At 34.4% G+C, this 23,232-nt stretch overlaps 1 protein-coding gene and 2 long non-coding RNA genes across 3 annotated transcripts in view; 2 read left to right on the forward strand and 1 right to left on the reverse strand.

The window, feature by feature from the left end:
- The window catches only part of LOC108358424 (retinal homeobox protein Rx-like), a 122,051-nt gene that overhangs the window by 35,807 nt on the left and 63,012 nt on the right, over positions 1 to 23,232 (reverse strand). The window lies entirely within an intron of this gene.
- On the forward strand, positions 2,139 to 6,613 carry LOC108358433 (uncharacterized). The gene is made up of 2 exons (XR_001846774.1): positions 2,139 to 2,362; positions 6,270 to 6,613. It is a non-coding gene; the product is annotated as an uncharacterized LOC108358433 (long non-coding RNA).
- Positions 2,388 to 2,686, forward strand: LOC108358434 (uncharacterized). The gene is made up of 2 exons (XR_001846775.1): positions 2,388 to 2,447; positions 2,561 to 2,686. It is a non-coding gene; the product is annotated as an uncharacterized LOC108358434 (long non-coding RNA).

The following is a 23,232-nucleotide window of genomic DNA, read 5'->3' on the forward strand; positions in this document are numbered from 1 at the left end:
GATCAGAGCGCAACCTGCTGAGAAAAGAACACGACGCCTTGTGAAAGGGCTGAGAAAAGAACATGAAAATGTGACAGCGCTAACACAAGGCAGAATAAGTGCAGCCTTTTTTCGAGAAAAGAAAACGCTATTAAATGCACTCAAAATGTTGCCTTCAAAGTTTTACAAAATACTTGAAAAAATTGCTATGAGAAATCTTCGTAAAATTTTTAAAAATGCAACTTCCACATTAAGCTAGCAATATTTCGAGTTCGTTATGTAGAAGTTTTTGAGACGACACTTCGTTTGCTAACGGCACTTTAACCGCCAATATATTCCGAAGGTTTTCATGCTAAAAATTTCTTCGATATATCTAAGAAGCATTTTTCTATGGAAAATTACGCAACTACGAGGTTTTTTCAGCAAAAATTTTGTTATATTGAATTTTTCATTTGATCGTTCGTTCGTTATAGCGAAGTTTCACTATATGTTTTTACTTCTGCATTTACACCAAAGGCGTGATAAGAACTTGCATGTGCTTATGCATTTACATAAGTATGTATGTACATAAATATGTACTCGTACGAGTATGTAGAAGATTTGCATGAGTATGGGAAACACTCGTCTTCGCTCTATACCGATTTCCCTGCAGGAGATTTCCCTAGGCCAAAAATGGTTCAATATGCGTTCCTATTTCCACAACACTAGTCTCCGCTCAATCTCCGAACAACGGCTACAACTGTCTTTATTTATAATGGCACCATTCCATTGGCGATAGACAGTTGCCCCATAAAAGAAAAATCTCGTCCGTTGACGATTGTTGTAGCCGAGCGACCTGTGAGCCGATGTTTCTTAAACAACAACAACGCAATGCTTTGTGCGTGCGCGTTGATGCGTGTACAGCAGGGATGATAAATGCGTTTTTAAATTTTGTACCAAATGGCAAAAAAAAATGTACCAAATCAGCCGAAAAAGTACCAACATATATGTTTTTAAATTAGGTAAATTTTTCTATAGGTACGTTCGTTTAAAATCTCCAGTAAAACATGCCCAGCAACAAAATTCCTGTGAACGGGGGAAATCTGTTCTCTCACAAGAGAAAAATATCCAGTATAGTATGCGAACAGAAAGTTTGCAGAAACCTTCAAGCTCTTTGAACATCTGTTGAAATTTTAGTTTTCATTCAAAAATGTAAAAAGAAAAAATTCTCCATCAACCTAAAGTTCAGGCCTCCGGATCACTGTAGCATTTTCCAAGCAGAGATACCCGCTATACAGGAGGCTTCGGATTGCTTGCTCTCTAGTGTATTACCTCTACAATGCAGGGAACACTTGAGAAATTGCTCAAGGTCTGGATACTCCCCTGACCTCAAGCGGTCTACTTCTGGACAGATGGGCGTTTAGCCAGCTCAGCGTGCGCTGGGCAAAGACCTTGGAATGCAGGGCGGCTAAGTCCTTCTGGTCACATGTAGACCGAGGGCGGTCCAGGGAGCTCGTGGGCAAGTTACACTTCTCACTTCTGGTGGAAGTTCCAACTGGTCATTGCGTGATAGGTAAGCATGCAGTAAGGCTGAATATCATCGATGACCATGAATAACTATAGCTTAAAAAGGCCATCAAACCCCTTAGAATACAATTCTGAGCACATGAACCTCATTTTGTGAAGTTGTACTCTAAGTTTCAATATCAAGGCAAGCAACAAAAGCATTCAAGTAGGTTTATTAAGTGCAAGTAACACAAAAACTTTACAAAAAAAAATTGCATTCAATGCAATCGAAGTTTCAGACAAATGATTTGCAAAATATTTAGTCTTTTTGATTTTAGCAAGTCTTTCGTTTTTAATAAACACCACGTCTTGTAAGAAGTGGAAAAAGATGAGTATATTTTCGTCCACAAACATTCAAATTTTCAAGTATACATAGTGGTATTTCGACAGAATTTGGCGCAGTGCCGTATTTTGACAAAATTGTATCAAAAATGTCGATGTAGTACCAATGTACTTTTGAGATTCAAAATGTACCAAAAAGTACAATTGTACCATCAATTTCATCACTGGTGTACAGATGAACGAATCGTGGTTAGATTTGAATTTTTTACACTTCGTCTGCCAGCAGAAATCGGAATTTTTGAAGAATCTAGTGTCCCTCATTTCATAACAAAGCAACCAGTCCAATACTTGGTCTGTTAGAGACCATCTCAGAAGTAGTAACTTTATTTCATGGGGATACTTACGCACGACGGCAGGGTTTTTATTTCAAATACAACACTTTGAATGACTCCCACCCGGGCTGGACATAAATACATATTTAGATTATCGTTTCACAGTTAAAATTTTGCACTTGCGACAATCAAACCAACTTGTGAACTCGGTGAGCTTTGAAAAGGTAAAGTGTAAGTTTATAAAATTATTTTCCATCCGTTTGATTGTGAAATTATTGCCAACAGCCGGTTTCGTTAGCAATTTAAATGGTAAATGGTTTTTTTTTTTTATTAACTCTCAATTACCATATAAAATTCCAAAAATTAAAATCATTTTTCACTTAAATTGCTTTTGTGAAATTAGCTTCCATTAACTAATATAGTGTTACTTTGATTGTTCCCGAATATTCGGTCACCGAAAAATTTAAAAGTGTTATTAACAGAAATGAAATGAGAACTTTATTTATCGGCTAAAAAATTTTGTTACCAGCGCAGAACAGAATTTCCACGGAAAATATACATATGGGTGTTTCCATGCAGCCATACGCGACATTCGTACGCTTATGGAGTAACATAAATCTCTCAAAAATAGAAGTTACTGAAAAACAAGATTACGGTTCCTATGTTGCAACCCAATGGTACTATGTTTGAGAAAAATGTAAGCAGCCTCGAAACTTTGGTGGGTGTGGAAAATATCCGTTCAAAACAGGGTGATAACGTGCGCGACAAAAAAAAATAAGTGTTTTTAAGGCACATATACATATTTGCGAAAGTCTGCGAATCATGGGAGTTTTTATTTTTGTTAAAAATTCCTAATGTACCTTTACAATCCTTCCATTTTTTTTATCTCTGGTTAGATTTTACTAAAAAAAACATTATAACGTACGCGACAGATTTTTCCCTCATACAATATTTTTACTAGTAATACATACTAAATTAAATTTTTAATGAATATATATCATCAGAAAATACTGAAAATTCGCTTCAGATAATATGCTCTCTAAAATAAATAAACTTTTTAAAGTTTCATAAATTGCATTTTATTTACATAAAATTGACAAAGAACTCAAACATTTTCAACCGGCTTCAAAAAAGGGGAGGTTATCAATTCTTCGGAGTGTTTTTTCTTCTTTTATGTATGCCACCGCATAACTTTGGACCGCGTGAACCGATTCCAATAATTTTTTTTTTACCGGAAATATGGTACCTTAAGGGTCGTCCCGTAATTTGGTTTAGATCCGATCATTAAATCATGAAAAAAATAACGGTACTCTTAAATTTGTATATGAGAATTGACGCGGGCTTTGCTTTTTTTGCTTAAAAATTACTTGTTTAATAAAAAGTTCTATAAACACAATAGAATTTTAATATATATAAATTAAATAGTTCCATGAAATTTTTACACTTTTATGTTCATTTTCGTCGATTTCTGGTTTCTCATTTTTTAAATACTTCGAATACCGAACATTTAAAATTTGAACCCCAAAACCCACCACTTGTGTGGACTAATGCTAAGTGCTCATATTTACTCAACTTTAAACACTTTGTGTGTATTTTTTCTGAACGTGATAAATTTGGTATGTAGCAGTAAACAGACAGTGATTAATTTTGCACACACTAGGAGAGGAAACTTGTTACCTCTCTTTATATGCGTAAATTTAAACAACATTTTTTTAGAGGAAATTTTAAACATTTTATGTGTAAACTGTGAAATTGTGAACAATAAATAAATAAATAAAGAACTCAAAAAACAAATTTGAAATTTGTTCTACGCCACACATATGCTAAATGAAAGTAAGCAAGCAGTGTTTAATTTAATTAACACGGTGTGTAAATTTGTGTAAATTTGCATTCATTCAGAGAGGAAACTGGTTACCTATCTTAATATGCGCAAATTAAAACAAATTTTTTTTAGAGTGTATATTTGAAATAACGCTATATTGTATATGTAAGTAGGGCGCGTCAGTTTGTGTCGAACGATTTCAACGGAAGTTGAAGTTGCGACTTAAAATTTCAACCGTTTCCAACTTAAAAAAAGTACTAATTTTTGGACATTTTTAATCGATAAACCTACATTGAATATTTAAATAGTAGTAAGTAGTTACAGAATATTGAAATAAATATGCAATTTTCTTATATTCTGTTTTTTTTTTTTGCTTTTCCAACCTTTTCTTTCAGACTTAAAAATATGAGCAATCGTGTCGTAAAAACTTCCAAAAAAGGAAGCCAGACCCGAAAAACAATTACGAGCACTAAGAAATCAGTTAAAAAGACAAAGACGGGTACCATCGAAACCGTTGAAAAGAAAGTTACTGTAGTGAAAAAAGTTAACAAACCGCCGCCAAAGCAAGCAAAGAAAAAAGCCGCAATGGTCAAAGCACGGCCAAAACCCAAGGCACCGCCGAAAACGAATTCCGATGCAGCGGTATATGGAAGGGGTGATTTCTTTTATGCTTACAAATTTTACACACAAACATAAATATGATTGAGCAACTTTTTTAACCGACTGCAAAAAGAAGGAGGTTCACAATTCGCCGGAATATTTTTTTAAGCTCTTTTTTATGTACATATACTACTCGATAACTTTTGACTACGCGTACCGACTTCAATGATTCTTTTTTTTATTGAAAAGGTGTATTTGTCTCAAAGTGGGTGAAATTGCCTGAACACAGCATCATTGGCCTAAATAACGGAATTATTTGCTTTTTTTCGAGCACATAAACAATAAACTTGCATAATTGAAGTCGGTTGCATTTTTTTAAATGATTTGTTTACAAAATATGTTTAGGTATTAAGAAAATTCAGTAAATAAATTAAACTTGGAGCAATACAAAATAATTTGTAAAATCTTACTTTTATTACTATTTTTAAAGGTTAGCATGAAGACATTCATTTTGAATGCTAAAACAATAGTTAAAAATTCGGTGTTTTTGTAGCGTCTGCTCAGCCTCGCCTAGATGAGTCGGCCTCTCAATCGTTTTCATAAAGCTCGCATCAAAGCAAGCGAGTTTAAGCTATGTGGGTTTAAGCGGGCAAGTGAAGAGGTGGTTAGTGTGCTGCGGAGAACCTTCAGAGGGCGAGTCTGGACAAAGCGAAATTCGACCTTAATGCATGTGGAGGTTGTGTGCGCGGAGAAAGAGAACAGGCTGTTAAAAGTATTCCTTTGAATTATCCGGCTGTTTGAATTCGGAATTGGTGTACCTTTCCGAGCTATAGCCTGACCTCTTTCGTCCACGTGGTAAAAACAGGTAACCGAGAATTTCGCGAAAGAGAGGCTTAGGCTCATTGCGGTGCAGAAGCGACAATTTCGCCCAGTAGTCACTGCATGAGATCAGTGAAACGCCCTCTGATATTTATTTTGAAATGTGACTGACTATTGCCGACCACTCAGATAATTTGGCGTTATCTGGAAGAGAGGAAGCCTTTGAAGGCCTTCGAAAAGCTGCTGCAAGGGTTCTTTCACAGGTGCGGTTACGGTTAAGCCCGAGATTTATCTTTGTGTTTGCGGCGATTTTTAGCATCAGCATGCCTATTTAGTCGGTGCCAAAGGCTTTGAAGGCGTTTGGAATCCCGATGGCCACCTGAACTTCCTCGCTGGTGAAAGAAAAGAGGCGCACCGGTTTGCGGCCAATTTTCGGCTAAAATAGCTCGCGCATTGCTTCGGTTGCGGCTGTGGCTGCTTTGTCCTGGCGTTTCGGTGGGTTGGGTAGAAATCTTTCGCTTGCCAAAGTTTGCTCACACAAAAGAAGAAGCATTAGGTCTGCAGGTGCACATTCCACTTTACCGCTGGTGTTGGATGCTTATTTCCAGCATGCTTGGGATCAACATGGCGAAGAATTCACGCTCAGTTGCTAGTACACCGTTTTCAGTTGGAAAAGCTATTTTAAATTTTGATTTTTTTTTCATATTTAAATTCTCACTTCTAAAAGAGTGCAGACAACTAACATACAATTTTTTAGGCAACACCATTTTGTATCTCTTTTTAATTATGTATTTTTAAATAAGTGGCGTAGGAAAATTTTGTTGACATATCTTAAATATATATAACTTTTTATATTTTTAAGTCTCGCTTTTCCCTCCATTTTCTTCCAGATTCCAAAACATGACCAATCGCACAGTAACCACCTACAAGAATGGAAACAAAACTCGAAAAACAATTGTCAGCCAAAAGGTTTCAACCAGGGCTACAAAAACGGGCGTCACACATAGTGTTGAGAAGAAGGTTACCGTTATAGAAAAAGTAAACATACCACAGCCAAAGAGGGGATCCAACAGCTATCCTTACATGACTGTGGGTTGTATTACTTACGGAAGAAATTAAAGCAAAAAAATTTCTAAATTTGATAAAATTTTGTAAGGGCCTGAACTAATATTTTGTTAACAGTCCACTTTTTTAACAAGAAAATTCAATAAAAACGTATAATTGAAACAATGTGTATGTATGTGTTTTGAAAAATTTTGTTTTTTTTTTTTTGTTTAAATTGGACAGTATGGAGTTGTGGAGAAAACGTCCTCGGGATTTGCGGCACAAATTTTTAAGCTTAGGTAGTGTAAAGCTGTTTAAAACAGGCCAGCTCTAATTTTTCTCCCTTACTCACCACACTTATGTGCACACTAGGGTGGTCCAAAAATGCATGTAAAAAAAGTAATGTAGGAATTTTTATGCTCTCAGCCCATTAGATTGTTCTATGTATATCGCAAAAACGAATACCCCTATTTTTTTATTTTGAAATCAAAAAAAATTTAGACGTCGCTCAAAGAGCTCAAAGTTTTCCATGTATTTTATATGTGGAAAAACAACTTTTCGTAGAAATGGTATAGAATTCTTGCAAATCAATATTTTTCGATCACAGTAACTATATTTTATATGTCCGCCAAAACCCCAAGAAAATGTCAGACAAAGCAATGGGGAGATAAATAAAAAATCTTTAGCATTGAAAAATGGTTAAATCAGCAATTGGATATTTTTATTGGAAGTCTCCTGAAGAGAACCAGAGTTTTCCGATCGAAAAATATTGATTTTCAAGAATTGCATACCATTTCCACGAAAAGTTAGTTTTTTCCCATATAAAATACACGGAAAAACTTTGAGCGCTTTGAGCGACCTCTAAATATTTTTTGATTTCAAAATAAAGAATAAGGGTATACCTTTTTCGATATAGAACCATCGTAGCATTAAAGTTCCGACTTAACTTATTTTGGACCACCCTAGTGCACACATAAATATACATATGCACATATGCACGTAAAAAAGCTCATATTGCTACAACGAGTTGTGGAGTCTTGCAAGAGATTTTGAAGTAAGACTTCACAGTACAAATTTTGCATTGGTGATTAAACGTACGTTTTTCTTGACTTCCGAAAAGGTAAGCAACCAATTTGAACTACATATCGGAATAAATATTTTATTTATGCTGCAATTTATGTGTGATTTTTTTTATTGTGGTATAGAAAAAATTTCGAAAATATTATATCCAAGAATTGGTTTCGATTAAAAAAAATATTTTTAGCAAAAAAAAACTTGAACTACTGTGCTGTGCAGTTTTTTAAAACATAAAAAGGGATAACACAGAATTGAAAAACAAACTTGGAGTAAACAGGTTCAAAATAAGACCAGCAAAAAGTAAAGCTTTTACAAAAGTTTTCGCAAATAAAGGTTTCGGTAAATGTAAAAAGCTGATTAATCGATTTTTTATTAGTAAATAAAAAACTACTTTTATAAAAGTTTAAGTGAAAACTTTGAAAAAGAATTCATAAAAAATTTCAAAAATAAAAAAAATTTACTGAATATAAAAAATATACTAAATACGTTTTGTAAGAAGAAAGAAAAAGCAAATAAATAAATTTAACTAAAAATTGGAATAAAAATTGTTTTTTTACCTAAATTTGCAAGAAAAAACATAATCCATTTTATTTTTTTACCAAATAAAAAATTTTTAATTTTTTTTTAACAAAAAAGCATTTAGTTCAAACATTTTTACTACGATTTTCAACAATTTACAAACAAATAAAGGTGGGTAGATATGCGAAAAGTTGAGAAATAAAAATTTAATTCAAAAAATTACGAAACAGTGGTCAATTAAAGTAAATTCTAGAGAATTCACACCAACCAATGTGGCAAATTGTAAAAAAGGGTAGGCCAAAAAAATTCTGAAATCAAAAAATTATTAATGCCTTATTCATAAAAAATTAAATAGATTCATAGATCTTTATAAAGTGATATTTTCATACAAAATTTTGATTCATTAAGTCTTATTTATTTTGTATATATTTGGGTGTAAGTATTAGACCACGTTAAAAAAATAAAAATAAGAATCCTGCAATGCGACCGGAATCTGACTCAGATTTTAGTATTTGGTATAGTACCATAATTTTAAGAGATCGCGCATCGAGCGTTAATTTTTCCCATAGGAATAACATAATAACATTTTTTTAATGGTTTAAATAAATAAATGAGTAATTAATACAAAAAAATTCACATAACAATTTTACTTATAATTTTTAACACAGCACGGTTTTCTGACGAAAATTAAAAAAAAAATGAAAAATATATTAATTTAATAAAGTAAATAATAAAATAATAAAATTGCATAAAAAACATAATTATGTGAAAAATTTGTAATTTAAATTCATTAGGACTTCTGTGATTACTTTTGCAGTAAATTATTTATTTTTGGAAGTTATTAAATTTTTTCAAAGTAAATTTTCAAATACAAAGAGTGTACATACATATATATGTACATCAGGTGGAGTAATTTGTTTGGAACAAAATTTTCGAAGAGAGTGTATAGCAAATTCAAATTCTACGATTAATTCTAAGCAAAAATGGCGAAGAAACTACATATAAACCAAAAATTACGTTTGAGTCTCCCAATTTTCAAAAGAAAAAGCAGTAATTGTAATTTTTTTAACTTTTTTTCTATACATAATTTTCAAGTTTTTTTTTTGGTTTGTGAAGAAGTTTCTTAAATATGAAGAATACACAAAATTTTCTAAATGAAAAATTAATTACGTTCAGAAAAAATTACAATACACTGATTTTTCTTTTTACAAATTGCGAGGGTCAAACGTCATTTTTGGTATATAATTTGTTCACCATTTTTGCTTAGAATCGAACGTAGAATTCGAATATGCCATACACTTTTTTCGAAATTTAATTACTCCGCCCTAATGTACATACATAAATCTCATTTAAAGAGGAACATTTGTTGACATAAAAATTGTATTGAGAAAAACTATTCATCCTACATTTAGCTCAAAATCGAAATGAAAAAGAGTAATCGACATGCAAAAATTAACTCAGAGACTTTTATTTAAAGGATTATGATCAAATAAGCTGGAGAAAAAGTTTTGAAGCAACGAAAATAAAAGAAAATTAACTGAAATAATTTAAAGTAAAATGTTTGTCACATTTATGTCTCTTTAAATTTTTTTAACGTGAACTTTTTTTGATGGACATTGGCGAAAAGCAACTAAATGAAGTAATGGAAGTCTTAATTTAATTTTTTTCAATTTAAATTTTCACCAGAAATTTTTTTAAGTGAAATTATCTAAGTATGCAACCAAAAAAAGCCGGACGTTAAAGTTTTTAATTAAGGAAAGTATTGTGAAGAAACTGTTTTTTGAAAAAATTTTATTTTTATTATTCATTATTTTAATGAAAACAAAAATACATATACTGACAATATTTGACTATTTATTTTATTATTTTTTAATTCTAATTATTTCTTTATAAAAATATTTATTCTATAACAAAAACTCTAAAACCCCAAGGTGTTGCTTATTTTCTCCATAAAAAAAAAAACACCGTCGAACTTACTTCGTATGGAAGAAAATTATTGACATCGTAAACAAAAATAAATTGCCAAAAATCAACAGCAAGTCCCAGGTACTTCATACACTGATAGGCTCTAAGAAATGTAATTAAAAGCTCGAAATTTCTAAGAAAGTTTTGAAACTTGGATTTATACGGTTTTTGTTAAAGAATAAAATATATTGTTATAAAAAAAAATAACTAAAATTACAAAATAATAAAAAAGTAGTAAAATTTTGTCAATATGTGAGTGTCGTATAGTTATGATCAGCACTATATTTAAAATTTTTGCCTCGCAATTGAAATTAAATCGATTGAATTTTCTTTGTTTTTAGCAAGCATTCATAAAAATTTTAAAACAATATTTCCTTGCACCCCTTTTGTTAAAATTTTGTGTTTGTGTTTCTCTGCTTCGTAATCAGGAGTGTATGTATGTATGATCTTTTTTTTCATTTTGAAGTCCAATATGCGCCATACAATATTGCAACCTAAACAATTTTACCCGCGAAGTAAAAGAATTTATTATTCTACGATAAAGTGAAAACGAGGCGAGAATATGAGACTTACATAATTACTTACATACATATGTATGTATATATACATATGCGCGATCGTTTGCGCTGAAGCAACAATTCTTGCTTATAATTACGAAATTCAATTTGTATACACTCTTACATACATACATACATACAAACATAAGCATAAGTGTACATTACGGAGCCTCATGATAATTCATGAAATAAATTCTGAATGCACACAAACTATACAATACTCTCATTACGACTTTGCTTTAAGTAACTCCTGAAAGAACTGCTAGTTTTGTTACTATATGTCTTCTAGTGTTTCATATTTAATATCCGCAAGGCCTGAGCATTCACACAGGAAGCCTATTCTTGCCACCAGATTGCCTGGTGCCACGCATTGGTTGCTACTATTTAGGTATTCTGGATGTCTGCAAGTTAAACTTCGTTATCGACTCCATATCATATAACATATAGGACAACGGAGATAACGATATTTAATATGTAGTTAGTGTTAACCAGATATTGAATTATCGGCCCTTAACCTTTTAAGCAGTTTCGAGCTCCTTGTTCGGTTATTGTCAGACCAGAGTTTTCTTGATATCACAGAAGTTTGTATACCTGACCACCTGCTTCAAGTCACTACCAGGTATTACTACGTTAGTGTTGAAGTCAAGCTTGGCTACCAAATAGTCTGACGTCTTTCCTAATTGCATTTCGTTAGTGATCAGTTGGTGTGCAAATTGACTAGGGCCCAAAACCCTGCCACTCTGTGTCAGACTGCACTGATACCGGGACATTCAAAAGTTACCGTTACTTGCACTCAGTGTCGATAAAAAGTACTCGATTTAAACTACTAGGCTCCGATTGCAGAGATATGATTTTAAATTTCAGTAACAACCGACCAAAAGTTTTTTGTTTTAAGTAATAAAAAATAAAAATCGACTCATCTCATTCGCAAAAGTCTTCGATCCCTCCAAACAAAAAATAAAAATAAAACACACCGCCTACGTTATGGTTAGGAAAAAACAACTTCCCATAAAATTTACCAGGCGTTTGAAGGCGAAAATTGTGCCGTTTCCTCCCTCCATTTACGGCCCAATTCCATTTCCATGTTTCATATGTAACTTAATTTTCGTAATCTTACCCTTTTTTATAGGTCACCTTAATGTAGGTTCTCGTATAGCTGAAATTTGATCGCCTTGCAATTGATGTGCTTATTTGAATTTGCTTATTTTTATATTTTTTTTTTGGATTTTGAATTTCTATAAATATTTCCCAAGAAAAATAAAATGCTTAAGTATGTAAAACGATTATGAGAAGGCTTCTTAGTGCAAGCAAGAACTAGTAATTATTGCTTATTTCGCTATAAGCAATGCATACTGCCCAGCAGGAAACCATAGAGTCCGGAGCTCAAAGGCGCGGAAGCCAAAGGTTCGGTTGTGACTGTGAAAGTACTTAATGCTCATTATTTATTTTTTATGAAATTATAGCTCTTTATCTCACAAAAACCATATGTGTCTTCACACCTAAGCTTGGTGCTCGGTAACACAAACAAAATACATGCAACAAAATGACCGAACACCGAGTTACCGAGTACCGAGCTCGGTGTGAAGGCCCATCATGTAATTCCGAATTGCAAAATTTTCCAAAAATTAAGAAACTCGAAAAAATTCAACAAAATTGCAAGAAATTTTCAATAACTTTTCTCGAGAAAATATTTTGCTATGCAGTTTTATATCCTATTAAATTTTTGTATAATAAAGCTCAAGTTGCACGTGAAGCAGAATTTAGATGAGTGGTTTTTATCGAAAGCTAGCACACCAAATACAGTTCACTCGACACTGCTCTGCTCATTCTCGTTAGACGGACTCATAGAAAATGCGAAATACGCTTTGAGTCTTCCAAGATACATAGCTGGAATGTTTAAAAATGTCTCAAGGGGCATTTCACATTCTAAGAAATTGTACGATAAACTTGTTAGGCAGATCTCGGCGCAATGACGGTTGAGTACGATTAAGCGTGACGTATAGAGGGGTACACCAAAACGAGGAGTGTTATCATCATTTTTATGAAAGCTTGTGGTTAAAAAACTACTGATGAAATTAGGGCAAGGAGCTGCTGTGCAAATGCTATAGAGATGGAAAGCATTGAAAGCCTTAACCCAGCAAACCAACTCTTGTCGTCCGGGTTTCTCCCTTGTCACCACCGTCAAGTATTCTTTCAGGAGGCCGTTTGAGCAACTTGCTCGAAAAAGTCCATATGGACAATGTCAGTCATCTCAGTACGAACGTCGGGGGTCTTGGTTCCTAGTCCCAGTCCGCCCTTTAAACGTTAACTAGGCTCTATCTCTGGTCGCAGTTCCCATTTGTTTCTAAGTCGTAGCTTTTCGGTTACTCTCAACTGCTGCATAATTTCTGCTGATACACTGCAGATCGCCTTCCACACTTCCTTGCACTCAATCATTCGTAGCACGATAGGAGCCAGAGCTTTTTAAAGCAGCCGTGGGCACTGATGATTTGCGTGAGGTATTTAGTAATCCACCTCACCGTGATTCCTTTTAAACCATGCAGACGACGAAGATATGCTTATGATAGATTACTAAATGGAGTAGGAGGTGCGGTTGACTACTCTGAACTGGAAACGTACTGATCATTTAAAGTACCGAATCACTGTGGAAAATATTAAGCTGAAATTTCGCTAAGAAGTTGGCAGAGTTACTGCAGAAAACAATACATAATAAGATACACAATAGAGGTATTCTCGCAGTCAAGCAAAGCTCTTGCACGGTTTGCAAAGCTGTTCCATAGGAAAACCGGTTTTTTACCATGCAATCCTTTCACCGTGCAAGACTCCGGGAATACCGCCATTTATATTGACAATCAGGAAATCACTAAGGCACTACTTTCATACATATATACGTACAACCTACTCGAAGACCCCTTTAGAATGTAAGGAGGCTATTGGAAGGTTAGTAATGGAGAAACCCGTTCACCCAACAAAGGTCTTGAAGGTAACGAAAGTGCTGAAGAACTAGTCAAAGAAAATATAGGTCTAGACGTCTGTGTAGCGATAGACATGCCCATTGCTCTACAGGAAATCAATCGATACTGCGATCTATCCTTGAAACGCTGTGCAGATAATGAGTGGAAACATACACAGGGTTATAGGGTTGCAAAGACTGTGAGTGGATCGTACAAGGAACAGATACCGATTTCTAGTTAAATATAAAAATAGAATTCTTTGAGACTTCCGGTAGAACTGTCAAAAAAGGGAACCATCCATTCAAACAAGGCCTAGTGGAGGATAGAAGTGTTCGAAGCCCAACAATCAAGAGGAACCAGTTTCCATGATAGCCGGTTATACTTGGCTGGAACGACACAGATTCATATCACCAAAAACTCTTCATGGAATTTTTATGCTGTTACAACAACAACAACAACAAGTGGAATACATAGTTCGCAAGTCTAGCCACAGGGGCTGCAATCAGGATTAGGCCTACTACATTCAATTCGCTTCAGGGTGCTGCACTTTTTCTTAAAATTAGTTCAGCCCAGCAATCATTAAAATTAGAGCATGATTAGAAAATGAGCCAAGCTCTAAACTATTTCTCTACTAACGTTAGAAGACGATAAGAAAAGCTGACGAGATTCACAGCATTCTCTACCAAAAATGAGGGCTTAAGTTTATAATAATCTAACTCAACCGAATTTCACGTAATCAACTACGCCATTAACTTATTCGTAAGCATGTTTTTTGCAGTGAAATAATTTTTAAGTACTTTTAACGCTTTCCAAAGTTCCTCTAATTATAATCATTTGTTTGTTGTTTTTTCTCCGTTCTTTTCAGGCTTCAAAAATGAACAACCGCATGGTATATTACACTGGCAATGGCAACCAGACTCAAAAAACAACGGTTAGCTATCGAGAGTCTACACGTGCTACGAAAAATACCATAACGCATACTTATGAGAAGAAGATAACTCATGTGGTTAAAGAGCCGATTTCAAATTATAATGGACACAATAATAACTACAATAGCAATCGTGCGCTTCCTGGACCCAGCTATAATAATAATAAAAATTATTATTGATGCAAGAAATAAATTTTTTAATGTTTTTTTACCAATGATGTAATAAAAAATATAAAAGCGTCGAGGGTTTATACTTTTATAGAAATGTATATTTATGCTTTTTGAATGAAGAGATTAGAACGGAAAAAATTAAAATGTAAGGTATGTATTTATGTACTATATACCTATATACATCCTGCTCTAGCCAACGAATTGATTTCGTATAGCGTCAGTGTAGATCTTCTGAAGCGCATAAAAACGTTAGAACAGGTCCAAAGAAGTCTCGAAGATAGATAATTTTCTCTAACAACATACCCGTATGCACGCATACCGAGAAGAGCAGTAGCGAGCGGAATGTAACTTTTAAATAACTGCTACTTTATGAGAGTGTTCATAATATTGATACACAGAACCGAGGAACAAAAACCGAAAAAATTGTTCTAACGGAACCGAAACTTGATTCGAAAAGAAATAAAAAACGGTCCCGAAAGAACCTCAACACGATTCCGAAAGAACCGCCAAAGAGTTCCGGAAGAACTGAAACTCGATTGAAAAAGCACCGAAAGACGCTTTCGGGAGAACTCAAACTCGATTCCAAAAGAACCGAAAAACCAAAACTACATTCCAAAAGAACCAAAAAATGGTTCCGCAAGAACCGAAATTCGATTCCGAAATACCTGAAAAACGGTTCCAGAAGAACCGGAAAATAATCTCAGAATAACCAAAAAAATAAGTAAAAGGAGCTTAAAATCCTTCCAAAGGAACTGAAAATGGATCCTACAGAACAGAAAATCGGCCACGAAGTGTACATTGCACTATTGGCATAACATTTATTGCTTGAAATACGGTTTAAATATGCATTATAAAATTCTGCGTTGTCCTACTAAATTTTATTCGGTTCGAGGCACTATATCATATACATAGCTGCCGTATACCCGTTCTCGCAGACTCGTTGTTTTTAATGCTATCGTTCTGAGATTCGGTTTGTTTACGTATTATGGACGTCTAAGTTGACCTGCAAAATTTTTATCTTTGAATTTAATGTTATGCTAGTTTTCTTCTTCATCTTTAACGCTTTCACATTGCTGGCAGCTGCGATTACACAGAGCGGCAGATATTAAAGCTATTTTGATAATTTGTTGTGCGCTGATTATAACTCCATAGTAGGGTATTCGATTATTCACCTTTTTTTGCAAAACCGGTTTTCGAGTTATTCGAAAAATTGCCATTTGAAAAAAAAAACCGGTGCCGATTTGTAATTAAGAAAAAAACCGGATAAACCGTTTTGTTTTACATAGTTTTTATACAGTGCAAATGCTTATCTTGGTAAGAAGTCTTGACTAAAAAATACAATAAAACTATTAACAGACCTTGGCAGACAATGACAACCGTCAGAATGTACTTCTTCCATAAAAAAACAGAAAACTTTTGTGGGACTTTTCTTGAACGGCAAAGCTTCGAAAAACCTAAAAGTTTTATTCGGGTGTCAAGATTTGGATGAAAGAAAAAAAAAACGGTTTGTTCAATGAAAAAATCCAGTTTATTCGACATTCGAAAAATCTAGATTTAAACCGGTGGAAACCGGTTTGGAAAAACCGAGTCAATTTCACCCTACACCGTAGATATAAAGCTTCCAACATCACCAGCTTTTGAAAAAACGTGGTCGAATTGTCAAAAAATTGCGTATTAGGCAATGTTTGAGAAACACTAGCGAAGAAACAAAAGATGATAGAACCCCTTCCACTTACAATCAAAGCTTGAACTTTCGATACAATCCAAATTCTATCCTTGTGCCTTGAACCAGAAGGTATCGCAACCTAAAAGTCAACACTTGACTACGATGCCCGAAAGTAACAAGCCATTTACACAGCCCCTGTGAGTTTTTAATAAAATCATGATTAAATAATTTGACCATAAACACGTGGCCAAATGCATATACATATGTATTTATGTGTGTACATAAAAAATTGCTTTCATAATTATATGCGGCATAAATCCTCGCTGCGCCATCGAAAACGTGCGTGTATCCCCAGAGATATGTATGGGGAGAGGAAGCTCTCGATTTCAACCCTTTGAAGCAAGTTTTTTCTACTTATTTCGCACGCTGCTTAACCGTTAAGCAATAGCAAGTGAAATGCTGTAGCGAGTAAAAATGTCCTGCTCCTTTTGGGCTCACTGCCATGTAGTAAGCCGTTTAGCAGCATTATGGCCTGACAATTATTGTTTTCTTAGTGGCGCTGGTGGTGGTGTTGATCTTAGCAGGAGCTTTAGTGCATAGTAACCCTCCGACCGCACGTGTCGCACTAATTTCGCACTTTGCACTAGGGGAAACTTCTTCAAATTCGACTTTGAAGGTAAGACGTTTTTCTGTGGAGGAAATTTCACTCGAAATTATAGTCATAAGCCATGGGCTATAGAGAGGTTGGAATTTGGGGAGAAAATATTTCTGAACTCTGTGTGCTACTTTTATATTGGATACAATAAAAAATGGAGCCCTATCAATACGCGAAATCTTTAGTAAAGCCAAAAAAATGGATGCTAACTATCGAACAAAGCTGACTTTGAAGTACACCCAATAAACATTTAAGATGAAGGTCAAGTGGAGATCCAATACATACCCCATTCTCTAATAAAAGGCCAAAATTTTTGTATGCAAACTTATTTCAGTTCTCTACTTGAGAAAAGCTTGGATATCAATTTAAACTCAAACTTTATTCAACTTTTAGTCAAACCTTGGGAAAAAATTTTGTATTTCACTTGGGATTCAAGAGTTTCTCAAAGATTGGAAAAAAACTGTGCATATTGGGGACTTGAAACAGTCCTTTGAGAGTTCTAACTCATTTGGGAAGAGCGTAAGTTGTTGAAATAAAATTTTTATTTTATACATATCAATAAATACAAAATTTTCCAACTCGGCATTTTATTTGTTTACTTATTTTGCGAAGCACATAAGTCATATATGTAATACTCCTATATTGGCAGTAAGAGCTAGTACCGTCCGAAAACACTACAGTACAGATATATCAATAAACACGTACGAAAGAAAAGGAACACATACGTTTATAAATAAACATGTATACAACACATATACCAAAACGGCACTCAAGTACACAATACATTGACAAAAACGGTACTAGACTGTCTCGCTTTGATTTCGGAATGCTTACACATTGAGAAGTTTACATGTTTTGGATGGATTTCTTATTATGCCGGGAAACAAAGATTTGAGCACCTCTAGCTTTTTAAGGTTTCTATAAATTTTAATGAACGGGTACAGATTAGTTAAAAGCTCGCTTAGACCAAAACTGTCCTGAAGCCAAGAAGAGCCTTTGCAATGTACGCATCTAAGCAAAATATCGAAATGTCTGGAGAGAGCTTTCAAAGCTTCTAGCGCGGAAAAGCTTTTGGTAGTAATTTTTTATATGCGCGCGTGCAGCTCTCTTTGGTCGTTGCTGTTCTAGATATTTCATATGGAAGGGCCCAGAATAGTTGAAAACTCTCACTGGTCCGTAATGTCCTGGAGCACTGTGAAGTAATCACAACCAGAAGTTTTTAAAGGCATTAAAAGGCTTCTCCTGCTAGCTGTGCTGGCACATAGATTGCATACAAAGAGGCAATCAGAGTAAAGCTTTCGTCGGTCGTCGCTAATGTGAACAGTCACAGCCAAAATACAGCTCGCAAAGGCTTTTTTAAGCTTTCTATGGGTTTTATATCGGTGACGATCAAAGGGAATTTTTACTCTGTGCACGTTTATATAAAATATATTAAAAGCTTCTCACGCAGGCGATGTTCTGGTTGTTACTCTTTTAATTATAAAAAAAGTGCAGAGAGAGCTTTTTCTCAGAAAGCTTTAAAAAGCATCTCCTGCGAGATGTGCTTTTTTCGAGCTTTTATTTGTATATAGATTGTATACGAAGAGGCAATCAGAGCAAAAGTTTTTTTCTGGTCGTCTCTCCCTGTACGCGACTATACAAAATGTATAGAAAGCTTAAAAGAGCTTTGTCCGCAGGCAAGGCGGTGCCCATCACGTTCACTGAGTTAAAACACTCTGATCGTAGCTAATGCAAAATGTATCTCCATCAGTGATGCTTAGAGAGAGCTTTTACTCTGTGGGCGCCGATGTAAAATGTACAGAGAGCTTTGAAGATGTCCGCCTGCGGGTGATAAAAAAAGCATTGAATGCGTGCTGGGTCCGCTTCAACTAGTGGTGTGGGCCTCAATGCTGTTAGAAGCAAGGATGGAACTACTTTTGAGCCTTTGTCTGTCGGGGGCGCCCGCTAGATGAATAAAAACTGTTTGGCTGCTGCTCGGATCAAATGTCGCGCTTTGATCTTCCTTTGTGCTTAGTCTAACTACTCAACTAAACCAATGTGCCTGACAGTCAAATATTTAGACTGCCTCTAAAACTGTTATCCTCCAATGCAGACATATTCTGAATTGTGGTGTTGATGATTTGGCCAGGACTAACATGTTCCTTACTGCCACAAGCACCTCCCATTAAGCGGGTATACCGGCATGGAGCACAGGACCAACATGTGCAGTAGTACTTAAAATCTGGCCCAGGTGCTTCTCCACGAGGGTCCTCACATAATGAGAATACATGCAGGAAAAATGGGTTTTCAAACAAATGAGTTCTGATAGAGCCGCCGACGCGACTGCCATATTCACCAACTTTCTTAAAAAATGGATTACAGCTAAATACTGCCTACTACCCACTTAAACATCCACAGATGCTATTAATTTTTATGCACGAAAACTCGTACTTTTGTATACATTTTTGCACGTAAGTACACATGCAAATACTTGAGCGAATTATCGTGTTGATTGCCTCAAAAGTAATGAGCAAAGAAATACGGCGTCACACAGTGTAGAATTCATAACGACGACAACAATACGAATAATAAGTTGTGTTGCCAGATATTAAATAATTTAAGTTTCAAACAGAAAAGGTGAACAGATTATTCGTATGTATGTATATAAAATTAACTAGGAGTCTTATGAAGCACTATACATATACTTATTGCACATCTCTTCGTCGTCTGATATAAGATTTCGAAAGCTGAGTCCAAGGGCGGGGCATACAGGAAGGAAAATAATAAAATAAGGCCATCAAGAGAGCTCCATTTTCAATGAGATTAATCAATAAAAGTGTTTTGTTCTGGGAGAACGGGGGTCCAGGTTTACAGTTGGGATAAAGTAGAGATTACAGTAGACAGCAATTGTCCTTTGTTGTGAGCTTATTTTTTCCCTGAACGAGCTTTTTAGGTCAGGGCTTTCAGCTTAAGGCTTTAGGCCCTAGCCGCCATATTCCGCGCTGTACAATGAGCTGAGATGCAGTGGACGTTTGTTCTGACTCCGCTAGAGTAGTCTGGCTCCTTGTGGATATGGAGCCGAGCTCTGGCAACGGCTATGTGCTGAGAGTTAGAGATATATTTAGTAGAGTAGTAGTCTTTCCTCGCCGTCAACTATGTTAAGAGTCTTTGTTCGCAAAATTTTTTTTATGCGTCTTTTTTCTAGATTCTGCTTGACTTGACTTTCAAGTTGCCACACGACTGTCATACTGTATGACCCTCTTCGAATTATAATCTCATTTTTATCGATTGTTGGAGAGGAGCTACCATCTACGGTGGGTATCGGTAGTGAAATAGAGTTAGTGGAGTTTTCGCATACGAGGAAATCGCTACTTAAGTTTTAATAAAAAAAAATTGTATTCTCAATTGGGTAACCTTCTTAGAGGTTAGCATACTTTTGCATAGTTAATTTTGTCTCTATTCGTAATTGACTAATTCGCATAGCTTAACATAGTCAACTTAAATTAAGCATAAGCTATGAATACATTAAACTACGAGCACATCCTTCTTACATAGCACATTTCATTGTTTGCGATAGACGAGTGCATACTTACATATATATGTACATATGGATGTGTGCTTATGACTTTAACGTTAAGTCGTCCTTTTCGTCATCGCATTATTCGCTGTGACATGGAAAAATGCATGGAATTTTCATTCAAACGAGTGGCTTAGAGACGCAGGCGATGTTGTGAATATGTAAATATATTTCTATATAAGTATGAATGTGCTGATTTAGGAATGCAATTGGAGACACAATTGGCACTTTACGCTTTCACAATTCATTACTTGGCTCATTGTTTGGCGACATTCGACGCCGAATGACTAGGAAATTCCTTCGTATGTTAATGAGATTATTAGTTCGTGACTTTTTTTTAGTTGGAAAATTGTATTGCATGTAGTAAGGGGATCTACATATTTGAAGAGAGTCAAATTGAAGTCAAAGGTTCAATAAGCTCAAAATGATATAAGAAATGGTACTAATCGGGTGACAACACTGGAGTTTTGGTGTTTTTGTTTAAACGTATGAAATTTTGATCTTTGTTGACGTATACCTAGACATTTTTGCACTGGAATTTTTTGTCGAACTTTGAACTCGCTGATCAAGTTTTTTGAGTATTGTTATGAGATTCCTCCTTAAAGTGTGTGAATTAAGCCTGTTCGAGAGGAAGGAGATTTAAATGTGTCAAGAAAAAATTTTTTGCAAAGTTTTTACTACTCTTTGTAACTAAGGCTACTGGAAAAGATTATATATATATTTTTTAATTATGCAGATTAAAAACATAAATAAATTCAAGTGGTAACTTTATTTAGAAAACCTTTTTGGATAAAGTATACTTTAATACATATCTTTTGTTTGAGACGCATATCATACGTATTTCAATTATGTAATTGTATTCTTAATTAATTTTAATATTTCTACGGCTGTTAAAAAATTTCTATAAGCTAATTTTCTCAAAATTGTTTAGACTAAATACATATGTATACGTTTTTACAAATATTGTAGTATTTTTATTATCTCATTTCTAGATAGATGGCCATTCTGTATATAAAAAAATTTCTGAATTGAATGGCTCTGAATTGGATAGCAATTTTCAAATTTTTACCTGAATTTATATGTATACTACATTCACTTTTATTTTTTTGATATCTGGCCATTTTGTTAAGAAAAATGTCTATAAACTAAATTATCGAATATCGTCGAATAAACATGTGGTCGTGCACATATGTAAATAAGTATGAAAAACTATTACTGATTTTTTACTTTCTATTTTCTGGACATAAACTTACATACAAATGTAGGTGGCAACCCAGCTTCGATCTATTGCAACGCAACGTACAAAAAATAATCTTAAATATCTTTAATTTCAAAACAATTTCGTACTATTTCAGTTAATTTATAAAATCCATTCATTTAATCTAAAAATGGTCTATAAGGTGATGCTATCGAACATCCTTCGAAGAGGCAAATGTATACATATGAATAGGAATATACAAATATTGCAGTATTTTTATAAACGCATTTTCTGTGTAGATGGCAACACTACGAATGAAAAATCCCATAAATATTTTTAACTTTCCAACCATTCTGTACAAGTTCATTCAATTTATATACATAGTCTAAACATTTAAATTTTTTCGTTAGGTGGCAACTTTGTTCAAAAAAATGTCTACATTTTATCATATTTATTCGAACACCCTATGCACATAGCAATAGTTTTGTAACTTTGGGAAGTGTGCCACTAAATGAAAATAAAATAATAGCACCAGGTTGACCGAGCTTTACCCGGAGTGCATACACTTTTTAAAGTTTTCAAGATTTGGATAACTTTAAAAAAATATTTTGGAACAAAAACAAATTGGATTTCGATATCTATTAAGTAAATTTCTTACTCAAAAATTTAGGTGGCAACCCTATTCCGAAATGCGCTGGAATGAATGGTACATATCTTGAGCGTATATGTACTGTGTGAAATTAACAAAATAAAAAATTGTGTTACATAGAAGCGTGGCAACCCTGATGGAAAATATATTCCAACCAAAGGTCTCAACAATACCTTTCATTTGATATCCATATTGCGATGTTTTAGATAAATTGTGTAGAATCGAAAATAAGTGGCAACCTTATCTGTTATCTTAAGGGATAACATTTTTTATATGTATAGGGAAAGCATTGTTTAAGAACTTTCTCTTGATACCCATGAATAGTAATATTTTACCTTTTTTTTCTAAACAAAAAATTAAATATATATGCGATGCAAAATAGGTGGCAATCCTATTAAGCAATTTTTTGAATTAGGGATCTTTAAAATAGCTTCCATTTGATACCCATATTATGATGTTTTAATTAAGTTGTAACTAATTACGAATAGGTGGCAACCTTATACGAGTCTTCTCGGAGATAGTGCCCAGATAACCTTAAAATTCAAAATATTATCTGTGTTCAAAATCGTTGGAGCCGTTTCCGTGAACGCTATGCTCGTTTAATGTAACAAGATTGAGTAAATAATTACGCCACTCCGGGTACATGAGCACGGGTGGTCATTTTTATTTTTTTTTTGGTTTAATTTTGCAATGCGTTGCTCCTAAACACATACCTTTCATATAAGTCCCATTTTATTACATATTTATGTGTCTTATTTTAACCTTTTCAATGCCAGGTTCCCATAATCTTTTTCTCCTTTCATACGTCCTATCTTCTTACTTATACTTTTCCATAACCGTCTCTAGTTATTTGCTATTTTTATTATTGTACCACTTGTATTTTTTAAGTCCCTTCATTTTCCACCTTTACTTAA

This window comes from Rhagoletis zephyria, unplaced genomic scaffold (assembly GCF_001687245.7).
Source record: "Rhagoletis zephyria isolate East Lansing unplaced genomic scaffold, Rhagoletis_zephyria_1.1 Rzeph_scaffold_00254, whole genome shotgun sequence".
Lineage (NCBI taxonomy): Eukaryota > Metazoa > Arthropoda > Insecta > Diptera > Tephritidae > Rhagoletis > Rhagoletis zephyria.